At 44.3% G+C, this 23979-nt stretch overlaps 1 protein-coding gene across 5 annotated transcripts in view; it reads right to left on the minus strand.

Moving 5' to 3' along the window:
- Window positions 1-23979, minus strand: part of LOC118398379 (utrophin-like) — a 176033-nt gene that overhangs the window by 118928 nt on the left and 33126 nt on the right. Inside the window, exons 1-2 of one of the 5 annotated variants that reach the window (XR_004828614.2) lie at window positions 4634-5701; window positions 4299-4401 (exon numbers count right to left, since the gene is read on the minus strand). The exons of the other annotated variants lie outside the window; for them this stretch is intronic. The gene's annotated coding sequence lies outside the window, so the exon portion shown is untranslated. Of the gene's footprint in view, window positions 1-4298; window positions 4402-4633; window positions 5702-23979 lie in introns of those variants that run through there. 5 annotated transcript variants of the gene reach the window in all.

Raw genomic sequence — 23979 nt, forward strand, 5'->3', positions numbered from 1 at the left:
GAACGTGCGTCGAAGATGTCGTTCCCATAGCAACGATAAAAACATTCCCTAACCAGAAACCGTGGATTGATGGCAGCATTCGCGTGAAACTGAAAGCGCGAACCACTGCTTTTAATCAGGGCAAGGTGTCTGGTAACATGTCCGAATATAAACAATGCAGCTATTCCTCCGCAAGGCTATTAAACAAGCTAAGCGTCAGTACAGAGACAAAGTGGAATCTCAATTCAATGGCTCAGACACAAGAGGCATGTGGCAGGGTCTACAGTCAATCACGGACTACAAGAAGAAACCCAGCCCAGTCACGGACCAGGATGTCTTGCTCCCAGGCAGACTAAATAACTTTTTGCCCGCTTTGAGGACAATACAGTGCCACTGACACGGCCTGCAACGAAAACATGCGGTCTCTCCTTCACTGCAGCGGAGGTGAGTAAGACATTTAAACGTGTTAACCCTCGCAAGGCTGCAGGCCCAGACGGCATCCCCAGCCGCGCCCTCAGAGCATGCGCAGACCAGCTGGCCGGTGTGTTTACGGACATATTCAATCAATCCCTATACCAGTCTGCTGTTCCCACATGCTTCAAGAGGGCCACCATTGTTCCTGTTCCCAAGAAAGCTAAGGTAACTGAGCTAAACGACTACCACCCCGTAGCACTCACTTCCGTCATCATGAAGTGCTTTGAGAGACTAGTCAAGGACCATATCACCTCCACCCTACCTGACACCCTAGACCCACTCCAATTTGCTTACCGCCCAAATAGGTCCACAGACGATGCAATCTCAACCACACTGCACACTGCCCTAACCCACCTGGACAAGAGGAATACCTATGTTAGAATGCTGTTCATCGACTACAGCTCGGCATTCAACACCATAGTACCCTCCAAGCTCGTCATCAAGCTCGAGACCCTGGGTCTCGACCCCACCCTGTGCAACTGGGTACTGGACTTCTTGATGGGCCGCCCCCAGGTGGTGAGGGTAGGCAACAACATCTCCTCCCCGCTGATCCTCAACACGGGGGCCCCACAAGGGTGCGTTCTGAGCCCTCTCCTGTACTCCCTGTTCACCCACGACTGTGTGGCCACGCACGCCTCCAACTCAATCATCAAGTTTGCGGACGACACAACAGTGGTAGGCTTGATTACCAACAACGACGAGACGGCCTACAGGGAGGAGGTGAGGGCCCTCGGAGTGTGGTGTCAGGAAAATAACCTCACACTCAACGTCAACAAAACTAAGGAGATGATTGTGGACTTCAGGAAACAGCAGAGGGAACACCCCTATCCACATCGATGGAACAGTAGTGGAGAGGGTAGCAAGTTTTAAGTTCCTCGGCATACACATCACAGACAAACTGAATTGGTCCACTCACACTGACAGCGTCGTGAAGAAAGCGCAGCAGCGCCTCTTCAACCTCAGGAGGCTGAAGAAATTCGGCTTGTCACCAAAAGCACTCACAAACTTCTACAGATGCACAATCGAGAGCATCCTGGCGGGCTGTATCACCGCCTGGTACGGCAACTGCTCCGCCTCAACCGTAAGGCTCTCCAGAGGGTAGTGAGGTCTGCACAACGCATCACCGGGGGCAAACTACCTGCCCTCCAGGACACCTACACCACCCGATGTTACAGGAAGGCCATAAAGATCATCAAGGACATCAACCACCCGAACCACTGCCTGTTCACCCCGCTATCATCCAGAAGGCGAGGTCAGTACAGGTGCATCAAAGCTGGGACCGAGAGACTGAAAAACAGCTTCTATCTCAAGGCCATCAGACTGTTAAACAGCCACCACTAACATTGAGTGGCTGCTGCCAACACACTGTCATTGACACTGACCCAACTCCAGCCACTTTAATAATGGGAATTGATGGGAAATTATGTAAATATATCACTAGCCACTTTAAACAATGCTACCTTATATAATGTTACTTACCCTACATTATTCATCTCATATGCATAAGTATATACTGTACTCTACATCATCGACTGCATCCTTATGTAATACATGTATCACTAGCCACTTTAACTATGCCACTTTGTTTACTTTGTCTACATACTCATCTCATATGTATATACTGTACTCGATACCATCTACTGTATGCTGCTCTGTACCATCACTCATTCATATATCCTTATGTACATATTCTTTATCCCCTTACACTGTGTATAAGACAGTAGTTTTGGAATTGTTAGTTAGATTACTTGTTGGTTATCACTGCATTGTCGGAACTAGAAGCACAAGCATTTCGCTACACTCGCATTAACATCTGCTAACCATGTGTATATGACAAATAAAATTGGATTTGATTTGATTTGAAAATAAACGCTTTCCAAACTCCTCTGCCTCCCAATAGAGAACCAATTCATTCGAAACCCCCTCCACACCCTAACCAAGCATTGTGGGTTTCCATACTAATACTAATACTCTACTAATTAGCTGGTTGATAAACTGAATCAGGTTATTTACAACTGGGGTTGGAGTGAAAACCTACAGGAGGGTAGCTCTCTAGGAACAGGGTTGGAGAGAACACCTACAGGAGGGTAGCTCTCCAGGAACAGGGTTGGAGTGAAAACATACAGGAGGGTAGCTCTCTAGGAACACGGTTGGAGTGAACACCTACAGGAGGGTAGCTCTCTAGGAACCGTTCGAAAATAAACAAATTCATTGGAACAGCGGCAGACTATTCTCACCTAGCCTAGTGTAAGGAGGAAGTCAGTTATTTTCACAAGGGATAGAGGTGAATGGCCCTACAATGAATCTCTCGCCATCACAGTAAATTTTCTCCCCACCACAAATCAAATGACTAAAGGTCATAACGAGAAATAATTCAGAGTGAGTGTGAGAAAGAGCGAGAGAGAAAGAAAGAGAGAGGCATTGTGCCGGTGAGTCGGTTGGATGTGTTCCAGCTCATTCCCAAAGTGATTTTCCTCTAACAATTTTCTTCCGAGGTGATGCTTAGATCACACACACACACACACACACACACACACACACACACACACACACACACACACACACACACACACACACACACACACACACACACACACACACACACACACACACACGCACACGCACACAATGAAATAGCCTTCTCATTGAGTGGTGGCAAAGGTGACACATGCACATGCATACTCAAACATCTTTGTGGCATCAAATAGTCTAGTCATTGAGTGCTGCCACCATGAATGGCTACTTTGAGAGAGGGACGAAATATGAAGAGAGAGAAAAGCATGTTTCCTCAACCCAAGCTTAGGTACGGATATGTGTATGTGGGATAAACACACACCTTCCAGCTTTATTCTTACAAGGACACTGTAGATGAGGGTCACATGTGGCTGCCATTTCAGCAGTGAGCACCCACACACACACACACACACACACACACACACACACACACACACACACACACACACACACACACACACACACAACACACACACACACACACACACACACCTCTAGACATTCCATGGCTGAACCGCTACTTGAAAAACGATACAATACCTCCACTGTGTTTAGGATTCGATGAAACATGTCCAAATGATAGCTGTGGCACACACACACCCACGACCAAAGCCGTGTCTTTTCTTTCTCTTCAGACACAGCAACAGAAGGAGCATAAGGATAGTGGATAATGGATGTGTCCCTGTCACACACCCATTAACGGATGGGAGATTGGCTGGCTGTGAGCAGCCCAGACAGCGGACACTGTCCCCAGGAGGCCTAATGTTACACCTATTTTGGTTTGCAGAGGAACAAGGCACTAGAGCTGTACCTATCAGAATGGCTGACTGACAAACACACACGTGAACACAAGCACACACACAAAATAAACTAAAAGCACTGTTGGACATCAACTAGCAGCTTTGGTGAACAAATACTGGACAGAAGTGGCAAAACCTCGAGCAAGTCAAAAAATGAAGCACTACAGCGTTCCAGACATTTGAGACCAGAGCACTTGAAGGAATCTCAGTCTCCCCATGTGTTCTGCTGCCGACTAGCTGTACTCCTCCACGCTCTGGGCACTCTAATAATGTTGCTACCGTGACAAAAGCTTTAATGAGTTCAATAATAACTCCACGTACTTCATAAACCTCAGACTCACTTAGATTGCCCCACTTTATACTACACAGACAGAGGGGAGAGAGGGAGGGAGAGAGAGAGGGGGAGTGTTTGACTACAGAGGCTACAGTGAATTAGTATGGGCTTTCATCTATGGCATCAAAAAGAAACAACCTTTCCGATCAGTTTGTCCCAATAGGAGCTCAAATAGGTGTCAAACATCTCAATTCTACCTCTTCAAATTTCCTGAGGAGCTCTTGCAAGGTGAAGTTCCAGCCAATCATCTTCGGCTCTAGGATGAGTCTCCTCCCCCTCACCCTCACTTCTACATCATCTCTGAGGTCACAGAGGACAAAAGGCACAGAAGGGTCGCTGGGGTTAGGGTAGTCCTCCAGTGGTTACGGTCAAACCCAGCTTTCAAAACAGGGTCAAGGTCAGTACTTGAACCGCAATCAAATCCATTCAAAATATGGTCAAAAACAGTTCCCAAAATACAAATACAATTAAATCTAGAGCTCAAAACACAAATTCGGGCTATCCAACCCGGCGACATACACACTTCACTTACCCCTAGTCGCCATGTGTGTGTCAGTGTGTGTGTTCGCCCTGCTCGGCTAGATGATAGAAGCATCCTCCTCGATGGAACACAGGCTAAGAAGGGAGCCGTAGCTATCCTGCTGTCATGTCTCAAGCCTGGGGTTAGATATCCTGAGAGCTGGGCTGAGGCTGGGTGGGATGTAGGAGGTGACAGGCTGTCTGAGGTGGTCTGTAGGCTGGGGAAGAAGTCCTTGAGCTGGGATAGAATTCCAGGGGTCAGGGTAGAGGTCTGGAGACTGGAGGGAACTATCCAAGTGCTGTCGAGAGGTTTGTAGACTGAGGTGGAAAGATTGAGAATCTGAAGAAATGTTCAAGCTTTTCCTCTTATTCCTTCCCTTTTTCTCTCCCTTCTTCCACTGCTTCTCCGGTCACTAAGGAAGAGGTTTACACTCCAACCCGTGGTAGGGACGAGTGTTTGTTCTCAATTACTCAGATACAAAACACACTATCCTTGCACACACACACAAACACACTCAGGTGACAGGAGGCAACACAAAGAGGCACATGGTCTGCCGACCTCTCATTCCTCTCTTACTAAGGTAATGCTAACACACTGCAGAGGAAACGCAAACACACATCAGACACACTCTCACAGAGAGAGACAGGGGCATGCAGTCTTAGCCCTACTACTTGCCCCCTGCCCCAGCCTGGACTCCCTCTCACACCCTTCTATTCACAGCCAAGGCAGGGCCAGTTAGTGAAAGAATGTCTCCTTCTCCTCTCTGGAGCCCCAGGCCACGTGTCCAATGATTGAAGCCCCTGATCAGAATCACGATCCTGGAGAGAGAGTCTGGCAAGCTGGTCTCTATGTCATGGAGCTCTGCAGAGAAGTTCCTGTCCACTGCAGATCTCCTTGCAGAGTGGTAATGGGAGCAGTTGTTCTTCCTCTTCTCTCTTCCTCTTTCACACTGCTTTGAGGAACCTTTGAGTAGAGTACCAACTATTTTTCTTCCTCAGCGTTTCTTTTTTTTTTTTATCCCTTTCTCTTCCTCACTCCGGCCAGTGGCTCGGCTCTTTCCAGCAGCAGTTTATTATTTTAATCAGCATCCTCCCTTCCTACACCTCCTCCTCTTCCCTCTCCCTCTTTTCAGGTCTTGCTCCGTTCGCTAAACTAACTCAGCACCCACCCACTTCCTGAGGCCTCTACTGGCACAGAAAGAGAGTGGGGGACAGAGGTGGCAGAGGTGACAAGTGGACAGAAAGTTAGGAAGATAAATGCCCTAACCACGGGAGAGAGGGGGAAGAGGAAGTGGAAAATTGAGAGTGTTGTGAAAAGAGAGAAAGAAGGGAGAGAAAGAAAAGAGGTGGCAGAGGGCCAAGTAATGCAGCACTTTACCAGCAGAACGTTCTACCTGTCTGAGTCAGGGATGGTGAAAACAAGTGGCTCTCATATGAATGGAGAGAAGGAAAAAGAGAATAGAAGGGGCTGGGGGTTAATCGGCCTTTGAGGAGGTTTGGGGGTTTTGGCTTTGAAACTACAACCATACAGATACGTTAAGTCTATTTGCCTCTGTGTGGGTACGCCTACATACAAAGGCAGAGTGAACAGCAGGACAGACATATTGTATGCATCTCACAAACAGATTGGCCACCAATGGGAGAAATAAATAATAATGATAAGAATGATACAATGCAGAATATTCATAAGAAAACTATGAAGTGTGCTTTACCTAATAAAAATATTGCTATGCATTTTTACCCTGTAACGGCACTTCTGATGAGGCACTATGTATGCAGAAATGAATTTGTGCTGTGTGTGTTTTTGAGAAGCAAGTCCAAGCTGATTAACCAACGGGAAATGAGCAAGTCCAACATGCGAGCGAGACAAATTCAACAACTGTTGATTCCCTGGAGTTCGATGCACACCATGTCTGTAAGTGACAAGAAAATAAAAACACACTCACAGAGGAATAAACATAGACACGGGCAAACAAGGACACACACATCCACACACGGTCACACAGAGGAATATGAGGTGAAAGTTACTAAACATTACTACAGCTAAGAGGGATTAGGGCCATTACAGAGGTAAGATGTCGAGCTATTAACCCTCAGACTGGGAGAGAAAAAGAGAAATTAAGAAAGAGAGGGCAAAACTGAAATAGCTGATAGAGAAACAAAAACACAGAGAAAGAGCGAGAGAAAGACATTGAGAAGAGAGACAAATAGTGAGAAAAGAGAGACAATGAAAGGGAGCGGGAGGCCATACTGTGTGGTTTATAGGACTGAGGCACACCTGCCTGTTATTCCCTGGCTGGATCATAGAGGAACGGAGGGCTGAGGAACTTCAATGGGATGTTAGCGTACACACACACAGACATACACACCTGGCCTCTGTAAAGTAGCTTTTGCCCTCTGATGGGATCGAACCTAAATCAATATCAATGACGTACAATGACCTAGGTGGTATCTATCAACAGCAGAGAGGGAGAGAGAGAGAGGAAGAGAGAAATACACTGCTGTCTTATCCTGTATGTGTGAGGGAGGAGAGAGGAAGAGAATGTAAAGGAGGAGAGAACGGGAGGAAGCTGAGTTTGTCTCACCCTGTGAGAGTAACATGCTGACCAGACTGATCGCACGCCTGCGAAATCGTTTTGAAATATCAAAACGAACTCTGAACCAACCATATTAATTTGGGGACAGGTCGAAAAGCATGAAACATTTATGGCAATTTAGCTAGCTTGCTTCCTTGCTGTTTCTAGCTAATTTGTCCTGGGATAAAAACATTGGGTTGTTATTTTACCTGAAAAGCACAAGGTCCTTTACTCAGACAATTAATCCACAAATAAAATGATAAACCGAGTTTGATTCTAGTAATCTCTCCTCCTTCAGGATTCTTCTTCTTCTCTGGACTTTATATGGCGGTTGGCAACCAACTTTAAGGTGCATTACCAACTGAACTGGAGTGTGGACCTCAGTTCATCTTTCAATCACCCACCTTGGATATATGCTCCTAAAACCCAATGAGGAGATGGGAGAGGGGAGACTTGCAGTGCAAAAAGCATCACAAATAGAATCAAGTTCTATTTTAGCGCCTGGCTACGCAGACGTTCATTGGCGCGCGCGATCAGAGTGCAGTGATTGAATAACATGTATGTGTACATTTATTTTTGCTCGCGCACGTGACTTGAGCAGTGTGGTCAGCATGTAAGTAGACAAGGAGCCAGAGTAGAGCTATGAGCTAAAACAGCCCAGTATCAGTTACTGCAGGGACAACAAACACTAGCTATCCTGTGTGGACTGTAAAATACTGCTTCGACAGAAAACGCGATTGATGTGACAACTCAGTATTTGTCCAATTTACGTGTTTCACTTCGATGTTGAAAAACTGCCAGAAGCTTTAAAAAAATGCATGTATCTTCACTTAACAAGGTATTCAGAGGACACACAACAGGACGTACAGACCCCCTCCCAGATGTAAGATGAACTTAAGTTGAGAAAAAGAACAATGTTTCTAATGTGTGGGTTGGGTGTATAGGAGTGTATTGTGTTCTCTCTTCAGACTGGGAGAGCATCCATTACTGTATGTCACAACAAACAGTATTATTCACATTGTTCTATCATTGAGTTAGGTTCTTCTGTATGCACAGATTAACCTGAGAAAGTTTACAGCGTAAAGACAGTAATGTGATATTCTTACTTTGGTCACCTACCTCTCTAATGTGTATCATGTCTGTTTTGCATGTCATTATTTCTCACTTTTGACCTTTTTGCTGTCTGGCAGACTCTTTCTTCCTGACCTAGATAACTTTGTCTCTCTCTCTTACTCTCGTCATTCCCTCTCTTTCTTAATTACTCACCTTCTAATGTCTCTGATGCAGACACACACACAAACAGCTGAGGACCTCAAAAACAAACTGTACTGTATTCAGTGCGAAGGCAGTTAAGGAACTCTTTCACTACCACAATATCATAGGCCAGCTTTCAGACAGAGGAATCATGCATTCAACACTCGTTCCCACCCAGCCTCTCCACAGGCCACGTCGACGAGGTCACTTCCTGTGCCCGGGGTTATTGTCAACGCAACACTTCCTGTTAGAGGGACAGCGTCCTGTTTGGGAGATGAGAGATCTGTGCGTGCGTGTGAGAGTGTGTGTGTCCTCAACTACACTACTCTTAGAAATGTTTCTCCAGGGTTCCAAATAAGAGGTGTTGGAGAGCACACAGCGCCACCTAAGCATTAGAGGAAGTTACACTTTGCACAGCAATCAATACAGGAAAGGACACCAGCATAGAAAGGTCTCCAAGGGCACCACTCTCACACACACCCTCCTCTGTCTTCCTTCACAGAGCTACAATTGAATAAGAATGAATAGAAGGTAGGATGGATGGAATGATGGATGGATGGATGGATAGATAGTGAACCCTGAACAGACAATACAGATCGATGGACAGATGGATCTGCATTGTCAGTGTTGCAGTAGCATTTAAGCACATTGAAAATGGATACATCGATTGCATCATGGACACATTTCTCAAATCAGGCAGGCACATGCAGATGCATACAGGATATTTATACTCTTAATTACAAAATTGTGTGATTTACAATTACCAGTATGCTTGAGTCAAATTACATTTCATCATTTGAAGGACTTCATTGAAGGACTTCATTTAACAAAACACATTCCACATTCAATATCTCAAACAGGCTGTATTGCACAGCCAGAGAAAACAACATTTCGGGACCCTGACAATTAACCAAACAATGTTGTGTGATGTATTCATGTGAAGAAAAGCCATCATGTAACAGAAAATAAATGTCCAACTAGGCTCTCTCCCAAAGTACCTAAAACCCCATCCAGCTTTGAATACCTATCCCTCTTCCTCTGCGGCCAGATGACATCCTTGTATCGACAGCAGACGAACTACCTGGTCACGTCAAGAGGGCCCTTATAAAGGACAAAAGGACAAAATATCAAGTCTCAGTGTGGCTGGACAGCCTAATGCCCCCCACGGCGAGATGCATCTGAAAACATCCAGGGTGTTTTCAATAGGGACATTTAAATTGATTTGGACCAGTGGTTCCATGGCTGTGCTGCTGACTGACTAATTTAATCAATCAGCTATTGATTATGGTGGAGTGTTGTTGTGGCTTGGTGGTTTGGTGGTTAGGTGGTGGCTACTATGGTGTTGAATGCTGAGCTACAGTCAATGAACAGCATTCTTACATAGGTATTCCACTTGCCCTATCCCTTCTGGACAAGACGAATACCTATGTAAGAATGCTGTTCATTGACTATAGCTCAGCATTCAACAGCACAGTACCCTCCAAGCTCATCATTAAGCTCGAGGCCATGGGTCTGAACCCCGCCCTGTGCAACTGGGTCCTGGACATCCTGAAGGTCTGCCCCCAGGGGGTGCAGGTAGGAAACAACACCTTCACTTCGTCGATCCTCAACACCGGGGCCCAACAAGGAAGTGTGTTCACCCCCTTCTTTACTCCCTGTTCACCTATGACTGCGTGGCCACGCATGCTTCCAACTCAATCATTAAGTTTGCAGATGACACAACAGTAGTAGGCCTGATTACCAACAATGACGAGACAGAACCACATCGACGGGACCGCAGTGAAAAAGCTGAAAAGCTTCAAGTTCCTCGGCGTGCACACCACTGACAATCTGAAATGGTCCATCCACACAGACAGAGTGGTGAAGAAGGCGCAACAATGCTTATTCAACCTCAGGGGGCTGAATAAATCCATCTAGGCCCCTAAGACCCTTACAAACTTTTACAGATGCACAATTGAGAGGAGCCTGTTGGGCTGTATCACCGCCTGGTACGGCAACTGCACCACCCGCAACCGCAGGGCTCTCCAAAGGGTGGTGCGGTCTGCCCAACTTATCACCAGGGGCACGCACACAGCCAGATCTCCAGGACACCCACGGCACCCAATGTCACAGGAAGGCCAAAAAGATCATTAAGGATATCAACCACCCGAGCCACGGCCTGTTCACCCTGCTGTTCACCCCGAAGGTGAGGTCAGTACGGGTGCATCAAAGCTGGGCCCGAGAGACTGAAAAACAGCTTCTATCACAAGGCCATCAGACTGTTAAATAGCCACCACTAGCCAGCCTCCACCTAGCTACTCAACCCTGCACCTTAGGGACAGCTGCTCTATAGACATGGAATCACTGGTCAATTTAATAATGTTTACATACTGCTTTACTCATTTAATATGTATGTACTGTATTCTATTCTACTGTATTTTAGTGAACACCACTCCGACATTGCTCGTCCTAATATTGATATATTTCTTAATTCCATTCTTTGACTTTTAGATGTGTATTTTTGTGAATTGTTAGATACTACTGTACTGTTGGAGCTAGGAATACACGCATTTCACTACACCCGCAATAACATCTGCTAAATATATGTATGTGACCAATAAAATTGGTTTGGTTGCAGGATGTGGGACAAAGGGCCAAAATGCAGAACTGTCCCACACAATCCGGGACATGTGGTCACCCTAGTTACAGGTAATTCATGTTTACCTTCTACTGAACGACTCAAGACAAGAGCTGTGCTTTAATGATGCCGTTCAGCTTCTGTGTTGTATTGTAATTCTAGGAATCGTATGAGATATAAAACGGCAGCAGCACCAGAGTTTTTTTTTATGGTTGTGTGTGAATGACAAGCACATGTATGCACATAAATACACAAACAAGTACAGGCACTCAATCACAGCACTATACCAACATTCAAAGCTAATTTAGAGCACTTCCTTTGTTTAATCAGAAACAGGGAAATGTGGGTAACCCAAACAGATATATGAGTGCAGGCCTTGAAGTCTGATTGGAGAGTCGACAAGAGGAGAGTAGAGACTTAACAAATATTAGCCAGCTAGGCCCTTGATCCGGGAGGGCATTTTCTGCTGTTTCCAAGCAAATGCTTGGTTTTGGAAAAAGCGAGCCACTTAGCTAGATATCTAACTATAAGGGCACAAGGCGAGACCCAAATGCAGACACAGGAGGCAGATGGTTAGAGTCCAAGATGTTCAATCCAAAAGGGGTAGGCAAGAGAATGGCCGTGGACAGGCAAAAGGTCAAAAACAGTTCAGAGTTCCAGAGGTACAGAATGGCAGGCAGGCTTGAGGTCAGGGCAGACAGAATGGTCAGGCAGGCGTGAATGGAGTCCAGAAAAACAGGCAAAGGTCAAAACCGAGAGGACTAGTAGGAGAGAATAGAAAAGCAGGGGCACGGGAAAAAACACACTGGTTGACTTGAACATACAAGACGAACTGACACAGAGAGACAGGAAACACTGGGATAAATACAGTGGGGAAAATAAGCGACACCTGGAGGGGGTGGAGACAATCACAAGGACAGGTGCAACAGATCAGGGCGTGACATAACCAGCTACTAAATCAGCAACTGCAGTGCATTTAGCACATTTTAGACAGTTAAACTGTAATAGTTACAAGATATCTGGCAAACATTTGGTTGAGTGACTCACAAGGCTCCGGTCTCTCGTCATCGTGTGCTTGTAAACAAACACCACGTGACACGTGACTGGGGACTACCTAAGCCTCCTAATAATGTGAAAGGTGAAATTAAGAATTAATTGCACAAGTTGACTGTATGTATTTATTTAAAAAGTAGCTACAAATATTCAAATGTATTAAAAAAATTCAAAAGAAATAGTTTCAATGCGATTGACGGTATTGAAAAAAACATATTTAGGCTTTTTCCAAATATACTGAATTCAGCCTAATTCTAAGCCTATACAACTACACTACAGCAGCCAGACAGACAGACAGACAGACAAGCAGGGGAATCTCAATGAGGATAAAGGTCATTGTAAATGACTGGCTGTCTATGAGAATCAAAGAAAAAAAGGAATGTCCGCAACTCTGGGATGCTCCTATTGTGATTTAATTAGACGCACAAAAAATAGAACTTTGTTTTCCAAGTTGACCTGAGAAAGATCCAACTCGAAACAAATATATATTTTTTGTGCTTCTGATTGAATCACCATGGGAGCCTACCAGAGTTGCGGACAGGTACCTGATAAGTTTGATGTGCATATGCTATTCAATCTATAGTCCATAGACAAACAAATACTGCTGTCACTGAACGCTGTATGAACTCACTACTGTAAGTCACTCTGGATAAGAGCATTTGCTAAATGACTAAAATGTAATGCAAATGTACTGAGTATATAGTATGGTAACCGTATGGTGAGGGAGTAGGTTGTACTGTCTCTGTTGATTAACTCTGAATGAAAGGGAGAAGTGAGGGAGGGACGGAGACAGGTTACTGGGATTCCTGTGTAAGCTAGAGTGCCTTGTTTACCGGATTCCAGACTCCCTCCTCCTCCCAGTTAGATTATTGCTGGTGAAGGTGGGAGTTGTGTCACTTGGCCGGGTCACCCAACGAGAGGCTGACAAGAGGCTGCTGGCTATTTACTTCCTGAATGTTTACAGTAAGTCAAGTCACTCTGCATTACTATATGTTCCCTCTGGGGATGCAGCACCACAATCAATGTAGCTATCACGTTATTAGTGTTTCATCTCTCCTTGTCCCTCTCTCGTCCTCTCCATCCCTGTGTCTAGATTAGAAGGGATAGAAGTCCCCTAGGGTTTCCTCCTGAATCTCTATCCTTTGTCGACTGCATGGTCTGCAATCTCCTCCAATCCATTTTTCCATTGAGGTCTAAACTAACTCGTACTCTGTGTTCCATCTGTTCTTAGCAGGGGCTCCCTTCTATCACCTAGTCTACTATCTCATCACCTCCCCTGGGGTTTAGACGCTGTGGTGTGTGTGTGTGCGTGCCTCAGTCACTTTCACTCTCTATTGCATCTCTGTCCTCCCTAGGGATCCATTTTCACACCTATCCATTTTACTTTATGGAGTTTCCATCTCTCTCCGTCTCCCATATATTGCTGCTCTCTCCAAGGTGCCTCTGGTGGTAATGAGAATATGCAGAAGACGCAGCCTTGTCCCACCGATCCTTCTCTGCTGTTGTCTCCCTTGAGATGAAAAGGCCTCCACGGAGTCAAGATAGAGTAATGTTCTCTGCATGCCTTTACCTCCCTCCTTACTGTGGGTCTCTCAGACACCTCATAAAGTGAGAACCGGGCCCGTCCCAAAGTTCTAGCCAAGCGGTTCCCTCTGTAGGATAAGAGCTAAGTAGAGATATAATGTTCTTTGTCTGTATGACCCTACGGCTGGTCTCTCCAGGGATGAGGTCTTACTCTCTGTAGTCAACAGGAATAGGAGAGTGTACTCTCTAAATGCCTCTTATATTCCCTCTCACTCTATGGAATTAGGTTCAATTCACAGAGCAGCACATATTAACTCAACACATCCTATAGTAACCTTGTCTTGTTTGCAGTTGGCTCAGAGCGTACGTTTTCAGTGGGCAGAAGATCAACTCTGTGTTAACAGCTCTCTCTAATCAAAGAGACAGAGAGCCCGGTCGGCAAGGGCCATTGTTCATCCTTAACAGCCATTGTTTTGATTGGCAGGTCCTGTTCCGTAGGGGCGGGGCTGAGTCTGGAGCACCATTAACCTGCTGTCCCTGTTGCGCCCTCCAATCAGCTTTAAGATCCTTTCACACGCCTCAACAGGACACTTAACCCAGCACTGTGTTCCACAATGTAGCTAATGAGATGGAGAGGTCTATGTAGGTACTCAGACAGCACCCAGACAAACAGTTAGACGTCTTGGGAAGGTTGCTTGTCCGTGCATCATTGTAATGCATCTTCTGTGGACAATCAGTGTTGCACGCACGCCTACACACACGCCTACACACACACACACCCACACACACACACACTCACTCAAGGTGGTGACAGGGCAAATCCTCTTGTCATCAGTTTTCACGATGAATAACCCATCTCTGTCATGGATGGAGTAATATGAGGTGACTGGGGAAGAATTATGTTATCCAAGTCAAGGGCACCAGGAAATTAAACAATACAACAGGCCACAAAAATACCAAGTCCACCCTGCCATTCACAACACATGGGCTGGGGTTGCGTAGAGACTTGACCCCTAGTATAGTCACTGGAGGAATGAGGGATTTCTGTGAGAGTGCTGCTATGCTTCTTGGCCAGTAAAGTGTGTTTCTTTGAAATTGAGCTTACAGCACAGCGAAGAGTTATTCAAATTAGCCTGAAAAGGAGGGATAAAGAGAGAAGAGATGGGGGGGAGTGATAGAAAGAGAAGGGCAATATCTGAGAGGCACAGATCTAAAAGAGCTGACTCTTCCCCTTACATTTATTCATATAGAGTCAAGTGATTGCCCCACTGTGTGTGTGTGTGTGTGTGTGTGTGTGTGTGTGTGTGTGTGTGTGTGTGTGTGTGTGTGTGTGTGTGTGTGTGTGTGTGTGTGTGTGTGTGTGTGTGTGTGTGTGTGTGTGTGTGTGTGTGTGTGTGTGTGTGCGCGCGCGCGTGCGTGCGTGCGTGCATGCTTAAGTTTGTGTGTGTTGTACAGTAACATACACAGTCTTCAAATAATGTTAAAAGCAGGCATCCATGTTGATCTGCTTGTCATTTTCTCCTCCCTCTCTTCTCTCTCCCCATATCCGTCTATGTGATGAAAAAGACTGTGCCAGCCGAGGAGCGAGGCAAGGCGAGGCTGCGGTGCTGAGAGGCAGAGAGGTGTTAGTGTGTTTGAGCTTCAGACTCATCCACAACACAAAACTCAATTAGCCTAATTACATGGAAATGGAAAGAACAGAGTGAGTGGGAGAGCGAGAGCGAGGGAGGAAAAAGGTGGGGGTGTGTGCTGCGTATGTGTGTGTGTGTGTGTGTGCATGCTCTATATTACAGAGTGCTCCTGGAGACTGGGGCTACCTCAGGAAGCTAATGAACAAATAGCTGTTACCATTACTATGGGGGTAAGAGGGAGTGGAAAGGAGGGAGGGAGTGTATATTCCTCTTCATCTAGGTCTCTGCTGTGTCTAGTACAACCCTTCTAATTTAGATGGCAGAAAGGAGAGAGCAGAAATAGCAGCAGACAGACAAGGCCAGAACCATAGGGGTTACACTGACTCAAGTGGTTCTGAAACACCACGTAGTGTCTGAACCACACCGCCTGCCCTAGACACACACACACTAATGCTTGACTCAAGTGGTTCTGAAACACCACGTAGTGTCTGAACCACACCGCCTGCCCTAGACACACACACACTAATGCTTGACTCAAGTGGTTCTGAAACACCACGTAGTGTCTGAACCACACCGTCTGTCCTAGACACATACACACTAATGCTTGACTCAAGTGATGCCATAAGATAATGCCTTAATGCTGTGTCTGAGGGGATAAAGTCATACATTGTCCGATGTTGTGATATAATGAATGATTCTTGACTGCAAAATGAGATGAACTAGTTAGCATGACTATACGGATTGTGATGATTGTATGGTGCCTTACGGAACACTTTACACAGTTGATTGAAGATGAGTCCTACGTTACGGACAACAACTGATGTGTATGGTAAGATCATGATGGTGTCCAATGAGATTTCATTTATGGCTGGAGTGCTCTGGAGTGCTATTGAGCACTTCCACACACTTCTCTGTGAGGAGTTGTGTTGCAGCCAGACAAATGCGGAGAGCTCTCCTATATCTCGATATCTATTTCTCTCTCACCTCATCTATATCTATTGGCTTCTCTCTCTCACGAATCCCCGTCTCTCTCACACCATCTACTGTATTTCCTATCCGTTTTCTCTTGAGCTTTACGGGTTTACTCCAACTCACTCCGTTTGTGTTCCCCTCTCTCCCTCTCTTAAACACTTCCTCCATTTCCCTCAAATCAATCACATCATCTCTCCTCCCCTCTCGCTTTCTGTTGCACCGGTGCCTTTGTCTATCAGTCGTATAGTTCATTAGTCAAATAATTCTATAGCAACACCAACACACAGAGAAAACAGAGTGCCTCTACATTTGAAACCAAATGAAAATAACCACATAAAACACAATTACGACATTCACAAACAAGCACCAAATTTAGGGCTGAACCCATTCAGTCGACTGGTCCATTGTTTAGTCAATAGGCGACTAATTGATTCGCGCCCGTCTCGGAAGCCACGGGGATGGCACAGTCCATCACTCTAAGACGTGATACTGAAATTGTATATGGTTATACTATGTAAAAAATAATGGTGCAACCCTAATATAAAATTATTTTAGAACAAATGCGCGTTCTCCCACATTGGGTATAGTTGCTGTCCGCGGTTCTGAAACAATACTCAACGTGCCGTAGAATTGGCACCTTTCCCTATGTTACTATGTGCTATGTGCATAATAGCAAAGTTAACTAGCATATTGTGATTGAGAATAATGCAGCGGAGGCACAGCAGCAGAGACGAAGGAACAGCCCTTGCCTTAGTATAATTGTCTAAGAAAATTGAGGAGAGAGGAAACCAACCTAATTAGGTCTGTAATCAATAGCCTAACTGTTAAATATGCCTGGCTTTATAAATCATCCATATATATATACAGAAGACAGATCTTGCTTCTGTTGCTTGTTTAAGTGTTTATTTAATAGCCTACTGATTCCGTGAGCACCAAGCCGCGTTGCAACGGAAAAATGTCAGATAAAGCAATTTAACTGCTTTTTTCAATCTTTGATATGCTGTAATAAAGGTTTTTTCAAAAAAGTAGTTAGAACAGACTGGTATTACCTATACTTTATTTAGCTTTGTTTAGACTGTTCCAAACAGGCTGAACATTTTAATCTAAAAGCACCTGTTTGTCACACATAACATGCATGCAGCTCTTGCTCCTACACTACACCCTCCTTTTTAAATTTTAAGAGCAAAATGATTATTTACACTGACGGCCTACCCCGGCCAAACCCTAACCCAGACGACGCTGGGCCAATTCTGCGCCGCCCTATGGGACTCCCAATCATGGCTGGTTGTGATACAGCCTGGAATTGAATGAGGGTCGGTACACCTCTAGCTTCGAGATGCAGTGCCTTAGACCGCTGCGCCACTCGGAGCACACTCAGGATCTGCTTTTTATTGTTATTATTACAATTATTATCATGATCCTCATTATAATACTAAGTAATGTCGTTATCATTAGTAGGCTTTGTATAGTAGACTTGTATAACCACCATTGAGCTGTTGGCCTAAGAGCGTGTCCTGTTTAGACTTAATACCCTAACTTACTTCGGTCACATGTCAATACAGTATATAGGCTACTGTATCAATCAATCATTAATTCCTTCATGCCATCACACAGAATACCAGACAGTCATGCTTAGAAGTGAAATCAAGCATTTTAGTCTTACAATTAAATAAAGGAAGTTTTGAAAAAATGTGCCGAAACAATAAACAAACCACAATTCACGAATGCATGCAACTTTTTTTAGTCTGCTGTAATAAAGACTTTATATATCTTTTTTTCCCATTAGAATAGACTCTCTGGTACACTTGTGATTCTTACATTGTTCCAAATGGTCAGAAAAAATGATAATATTGTAATCTAACAGCAACTGTTTGGCACACATAATACTCACCTAATGCTTGCTTCTATACCATCCTTTTTCTGGATCTCCAGTAGTTTCCACAACTAAGTCAAATGTTTTCCACAGATCTGACTTCGCCTTTCCCGCCTGAGCAACCAGTAAACATTTGCTCGTTTTGAGTTTCACATCCTCCGCAACAATTTTGCTGTCATGTGTTACTGTGTTTGGAGTTTGTTGTAATCATGCGTGCATTGCTTACATGTTTCACATAAAGAGAGCAAGGGTTGAGGGAATAGGGAATGTTTTTCCTAAACAAATCAGAAATTTCGGTAACAGAGCTTTTCAGTCAGAAACATGGCTGAAATGATGTAGCAGCTTCAGCATGGACAGCGCAATAAACACTTGCTGTGCTGTGGTGCCTTTTCAGTGCAGTAGCGAGGAGAGCAAGACAATGTGTGCCAGTCACACAGGCACTAACACAGTGTGACCACTGGGCTCGTTCTTGAGTAATTTGTGTGTCTTAATTATTCAATCTAGCAGTGTGCTTAAAGCATCAGCCAAGATCAGTGCATATGTAGTTGATGTTATTCATACACATAGGATGTGTGTCTATACAGTGCCTTTGTAATCTATTCAGACCCCATTACTTTTTACACATTTTGTTACGTTACTGCCGTAATCAAACATTTATTAAATCAATCAAATCCTCAGCACAATACACGATAATGACAAAGCAAAACAGGTTTTTAAATTTTTTAGCGAATGTATTAAAAATAAAAACAGAAATACTTTATTTACATAACAATTCAGGCCCTTTCCTAGGTGACTCGAAGTTGAGCTTAGGTGCATTCTGTTTCCATTGATCATCCTTGAGATGTTTCTACAACTTGATTTTAGTCCACCTGTGGTACATTCATTTGATTGTACATGATTTGGAAAGGCACACATCTGTCTATATAAGGTTCCACAGTTGACAGTGCATGTCAGAGCAAAAACCAAGCCATGAGGTCAAAGGAATTGTCCGTACAATAATTGTGCCGAGGCACAGATCTGGGGAAGGTTACCAAAAAACCTTGGCCTCCATCATTTTTAAATGGAAGAAGTTTGGAACCACCAAGACTCTTCCTAGAGCTGGCTGCCTGGACAAATTGAGCAGTTGGGACAGAAGGGCCTACGTCAGGGAGGTGACCATGAACCCGGTGGTTACTCTGACAGAGCTCTAGAGTTCCTCTGTGGAGATGGGAGAACCTTCCAGAAGGATAACCATCTCTGCAGCACCACCAATCTACCAGGCCTGTATGGTAGATTGGCCTGACAGAAGCCACTCCTCAGTAAAAGACAAACGACAGCCTGCTTGGAGTTTACCAAAACGCAGACCATAAGAGACAAGATTCTCTGGTCTGATGAAACCAATATTGAACTCGTTGGCCTGAATGCCAAGCATCATGTCTGGAAGAAACCTTGCACCATCCCTACAGTGAAGCATGGTGGTGGCAGCATCATGCTGTGGGGATATTTTTCAGCGGCAGGGACTGGGAGACAAGTCAGGGTCGAGGGAAAGATGAACGGAGCAAAGTACAGAGAGATCCTTGATGAAAGCCTGCTCCAGAGCACTCAAAACCTCAGACTGAGCCGAAGGTTCACCTTCCAACAGGACAATGACCCTAAGCACACAGCCAAGACAACACAGGTGTGGCTTCGGGACAAGTCTCTGAATGTCCTTGAGTGGCCCAGCCAAAGCCCGTACTTGAACCTAATCAAACATCTCTGAAGAGACCTGAAAATACACTCCCCATCCAACTGACAGACCAAGATTTGTTTTTGTCAGGGACAGCTCCACCCAGATGTCAGGCCTGGTTTATGAAAAAATTATTGCACAATGACATCACAACAAACTAGTCAACAAACTGTTTTTGTACAGAAGGTTATTGCTTAGTATGGTTCAGATGGTATTTATATTATATATTCATTTCATGGTTTCATTAATTGAAAAGCTGTTTGCATGGCATGCCAAATGATCATTCCGGCATCTGCCACAGTGATGATGGAAAAAGGGTGTATATAGAGTAAGACAAAGACAGAGAGAAAGACAGAGGGAGAGTGAGAGACAGAGAGAAAGAGAGCAGAAGAGATATGTGTTCCGTTGCCCTAGATGCTCGTTTCTAGACGAGTGAGCGCACACACACATGCGGGCGTTATCGGTCTCCTCTCTAATCTGTGTATGATTCCTTTGATCTTCTGAGTGATAAGGAAACACTAATTTCAGATGTAGTCTGTCCCATTAGTGAGAACTAAAGCGGAACAGAGAAGAGAACAGAGGATGTTTGTAATATAGCGCGTTTGGGCTGTGCAGATGTTTAAATACACTTAGTGCACACACTGACAAACAAGGTGGTTAAAAACAATGAAGAGATGTCAGAATGCAGAAGCAGAATGGCACTAACAGATATTACAAAGACATCTTATCTATGAATGATAAAATGTGGACACAGAATGGAGGACCACATATGCTAGTTGACAGTCCAGACAGAAAGATGTCTGTTGACTCTATATAACACCACTCCATCCAGGTCAGTCAGTACAGTACAGGCATCTTGTTTTCACCAATCAGCCCCTCGGTAACAATCATCCTCCCACTAATCCCTTAATTTCCTTGGATACGCTCCCCCGTATCTGCTGTACCATGTATACAAGTACAGTACACACGCCTAAAGCCTTCTCCAAGCATCACATTAAAAACAGCTTTAATTTAATGTTTTATTTTTAACCTTTATTTAACTAGGCAAGTCAATTAGGAACAAATTCTTATTTACAATGACAGACTACCGGGGAGCAGTGGGTTAACTGCCTTGTTCAGCGGCAGAAAGACAAATATTTACCTTGTCAGCTCAGAGATTCAATCCAGCAAACTTTTGGTTACTGGTCCAATGTTCTAACCACTAGGCTACCTGACACCCCAATGTACACATATATAAAAAAATATATATACCAGCTGTAAAGTTGTCCACAATAAGTGGCAATTACACTGACTCTCCTTCACATTCTTCCAAACACAGATGTTTTTTATGAATACAATTTTAATGAGAAAATCTATGATGAAATGCATTACACCGTACCCAAACCAGCCATGCCCGTTTGTCATCGTGCGCAAATGTATTTTGTCCCCCCACACCAAACACGATCATGACATGCAGGTTTATATATCAAAACAAACTCTGAACCAATGATATTAATTGGGGACAGGTTGAAAAGCATTAAGCATTTATGGCAATTTAGCTAGTTAGCTTTCAGTTGCTAGCTAATTTGTCCTATTTAGCCAGCTTGATGTTGGTAGGTAATTTGTCCTGGGATATAAACGTTGAGTTATTTTATCTGAAATGCACAAGGTCCTCTACTCCGACAATTAATCCACATATAAAACGGTCAACCGAATCGTTTCTAGTCATCTCTCCTTTTCTTCTTTGGACTATATGGCAATTGGCATCTAACCTTCATAGTTACCATGACGACCGTCCAAACTCAGTTAACCTTTCAATCACCCACGTGGGTATAACCAATGATGAGATGGCACGTGGGTATCTGCTTCGATAAACCAATGAGGAGATGGAAAAGGTAGGACTTGCAACGCGTTCGGCGTCACAAATAGAACTGACTTCTATTTTAGCGCTTGGCAACGCAGATGCTCATTGGCGGGTGCGACCAGCGTGGGTGCAATAATTGAATAACATGTATTTTTTACATTTGTTTTTGCAACGCTCGCACACGCGACGCGAGCGGTCTGGTCAGCATGTTAGACGTAACTAATGTCCTCATAAGGGGAAGTTATATGTAATAGATATGACGACTAAGATCCATTTTCGTGCTTATGGTATAGACTGGTGTTAGTGGCCATTCACTCACCTTTTGATACACCATTAGCACCCCATTGTCCCACCTCCTACTCCTCCTCCTCATCCTCCTCTTCGTCTTCCCATCCCTCCCTTCATTCATGTCTACTTCTGTCTCTCCCACCTGCCGTGTACATGCACGCACACAACTATGTATGAGTGCAGCCGTGTGTGTGTGTGTTTGCTCCCTGCTGTTTTAAAAGCACTAGCCCCTCTCCAGACAGTAAGCATGGTGTGGGTAATTGAACTCGCTTTGTGGCTGAGACGCTATCTCCTCCTTACAGCTTTGAAAAATCCATGACATCTCGCTGACACACGTTTACGATCACGTTTCTCCAAAACGGATCTTTATTTAGTAGCTAGAAAGTCAGGGTAGAGTGGCAGGGTAGCCTAATGGTTAGAGTGTTGGACTAGTGACCGGAAGGTTGCAAGTTAAAATCCCCGAGCTGACAAGGTACAAATCTGTTGTTCTGCCCCTGAACAGGCAGTTAACCCACTGTTCCTACACCGTCATTGAAAATAAGAATTTGATCTTAATAACCTCTTGAAACTCTGGGGCAGAATTTCATTTTTGGATGAAAAACGTTCCCGTTTTAAATAAGATATTTTGTAACGAAAAGATGCTCGACTATGCATATAATTGACAGCTTTGGAAAGAAAACACTCTGACGTTTCACAGAACTGATGCTACAGCCGAAACCAAGATGAAACTTCAAACAGGAAATGCCCCAGATTTTGGAGGCGCTGTGTTCCAATGTCTCCTTATATGGCTGTGAATGCGCCAGGAACGAGCCTACACTTTCTGTCATTTCCCCAAGGTGTCTGCAGCATTGTGACTGCATGTATTTTTCCATGTGGTTCAGAGGAGAAACCAAACTTCCACGAATGATATATCATCGAATAGATATGTGAAAAAAACCTTGAGGATTGATTCTAAACAACGTTTGTCGCTATTATGGAGTTCATTTGGAAAAAAGTTCGGCGTTTTGATGACTGAATTTTCGGGGGGTTTTCTTAGCCAAACGTGATGAACAAAATGGAGCGATTTCTCCTACACAAATAATCTTTTTGGAAAAACTGAACATTTGTTATCTAACTGAGAGTCTCCTCATTGAAAACATCCGAAGTTCTTCAAAGGTAAATGATTTTATTTGAATGCTTTTCTTGTTTTTGTGAAAATGTTGCCTGCTGAATGCTCAGCTTAATGCTATGCTAGCTATCAATACTCTTACACAAATGCTTGTTTTGCTATGGTTGAAAAGCATATTTTGAAAATCTGAGATGACAGTGTTGTTAACAAAAGGCTAAGCTGGGGGCCAATATATTAATTTCATTTCATTTGCGACGTTCATGAATAGTTAACGTTGCGTTATGGTAATGAGCTTGAGGCTATAATTACAATCCCGGATACGGGATTGCTCGTTTCAAGAGTTGCCTAGTTAAATAAAGGTAAGGTTTTTTAAATGACCACTGGACCTAGAGACAGTGGGAGGTGCTCTTTACCCCACCAAATGAGTGAGTGGTAGAAGGGGAGACCAACTAATAACAAAAGCTAAATGGAGGGCAATAAAAGTGAAGCTGAAATGGATCAGTTGGAAACAAGATGACAAACCACTGCTGAGATAGCAGACTACGTTCCTCTCCAATTCACCACTTTGTTGCCTTCATCCCTCCTTACCTCTCAATCCCTCCCTCATTCCCCCATCTCGCCATCTTCTGTTTCATAAAACACATCTGGTGTTTGACTGGTGCCGTGATATACCCATCATGCTTCTGTTGGTCCACTTAACCCCGACTGAGACAGAATAATTGGCTGTGCTTAAATCCTTGTCACACACAGTAAATCCTAGTAAAGTAGAGCGAGCCGTCAAGGCTGTATGTCTCTTCGGCTGATCTATATCTCATCCCCCCTTTTCATTCCTGCTCTTATTTAAGTTGACGGCCCACGGTTACCTGATTGATGGCAGCGTAATGCATGAATTCATACAATCACACGCACACACGT

This window comes from Oncorhynchus keta, chromosome 19 (assembly GCF_023373465.1).
Source record: "Oncorhynchus keta strain PuntledgeMale-10-30-2019 chromosome 19, Oket_V2, whole genome shotgun sequence".
Taxonomy (NCBI): Eukaryota; Metazoa; Chordata; class Actinopteri; order Salmoniformes; family Salmonidae; genus Oncorhynchus; species Oncorhynchus keta.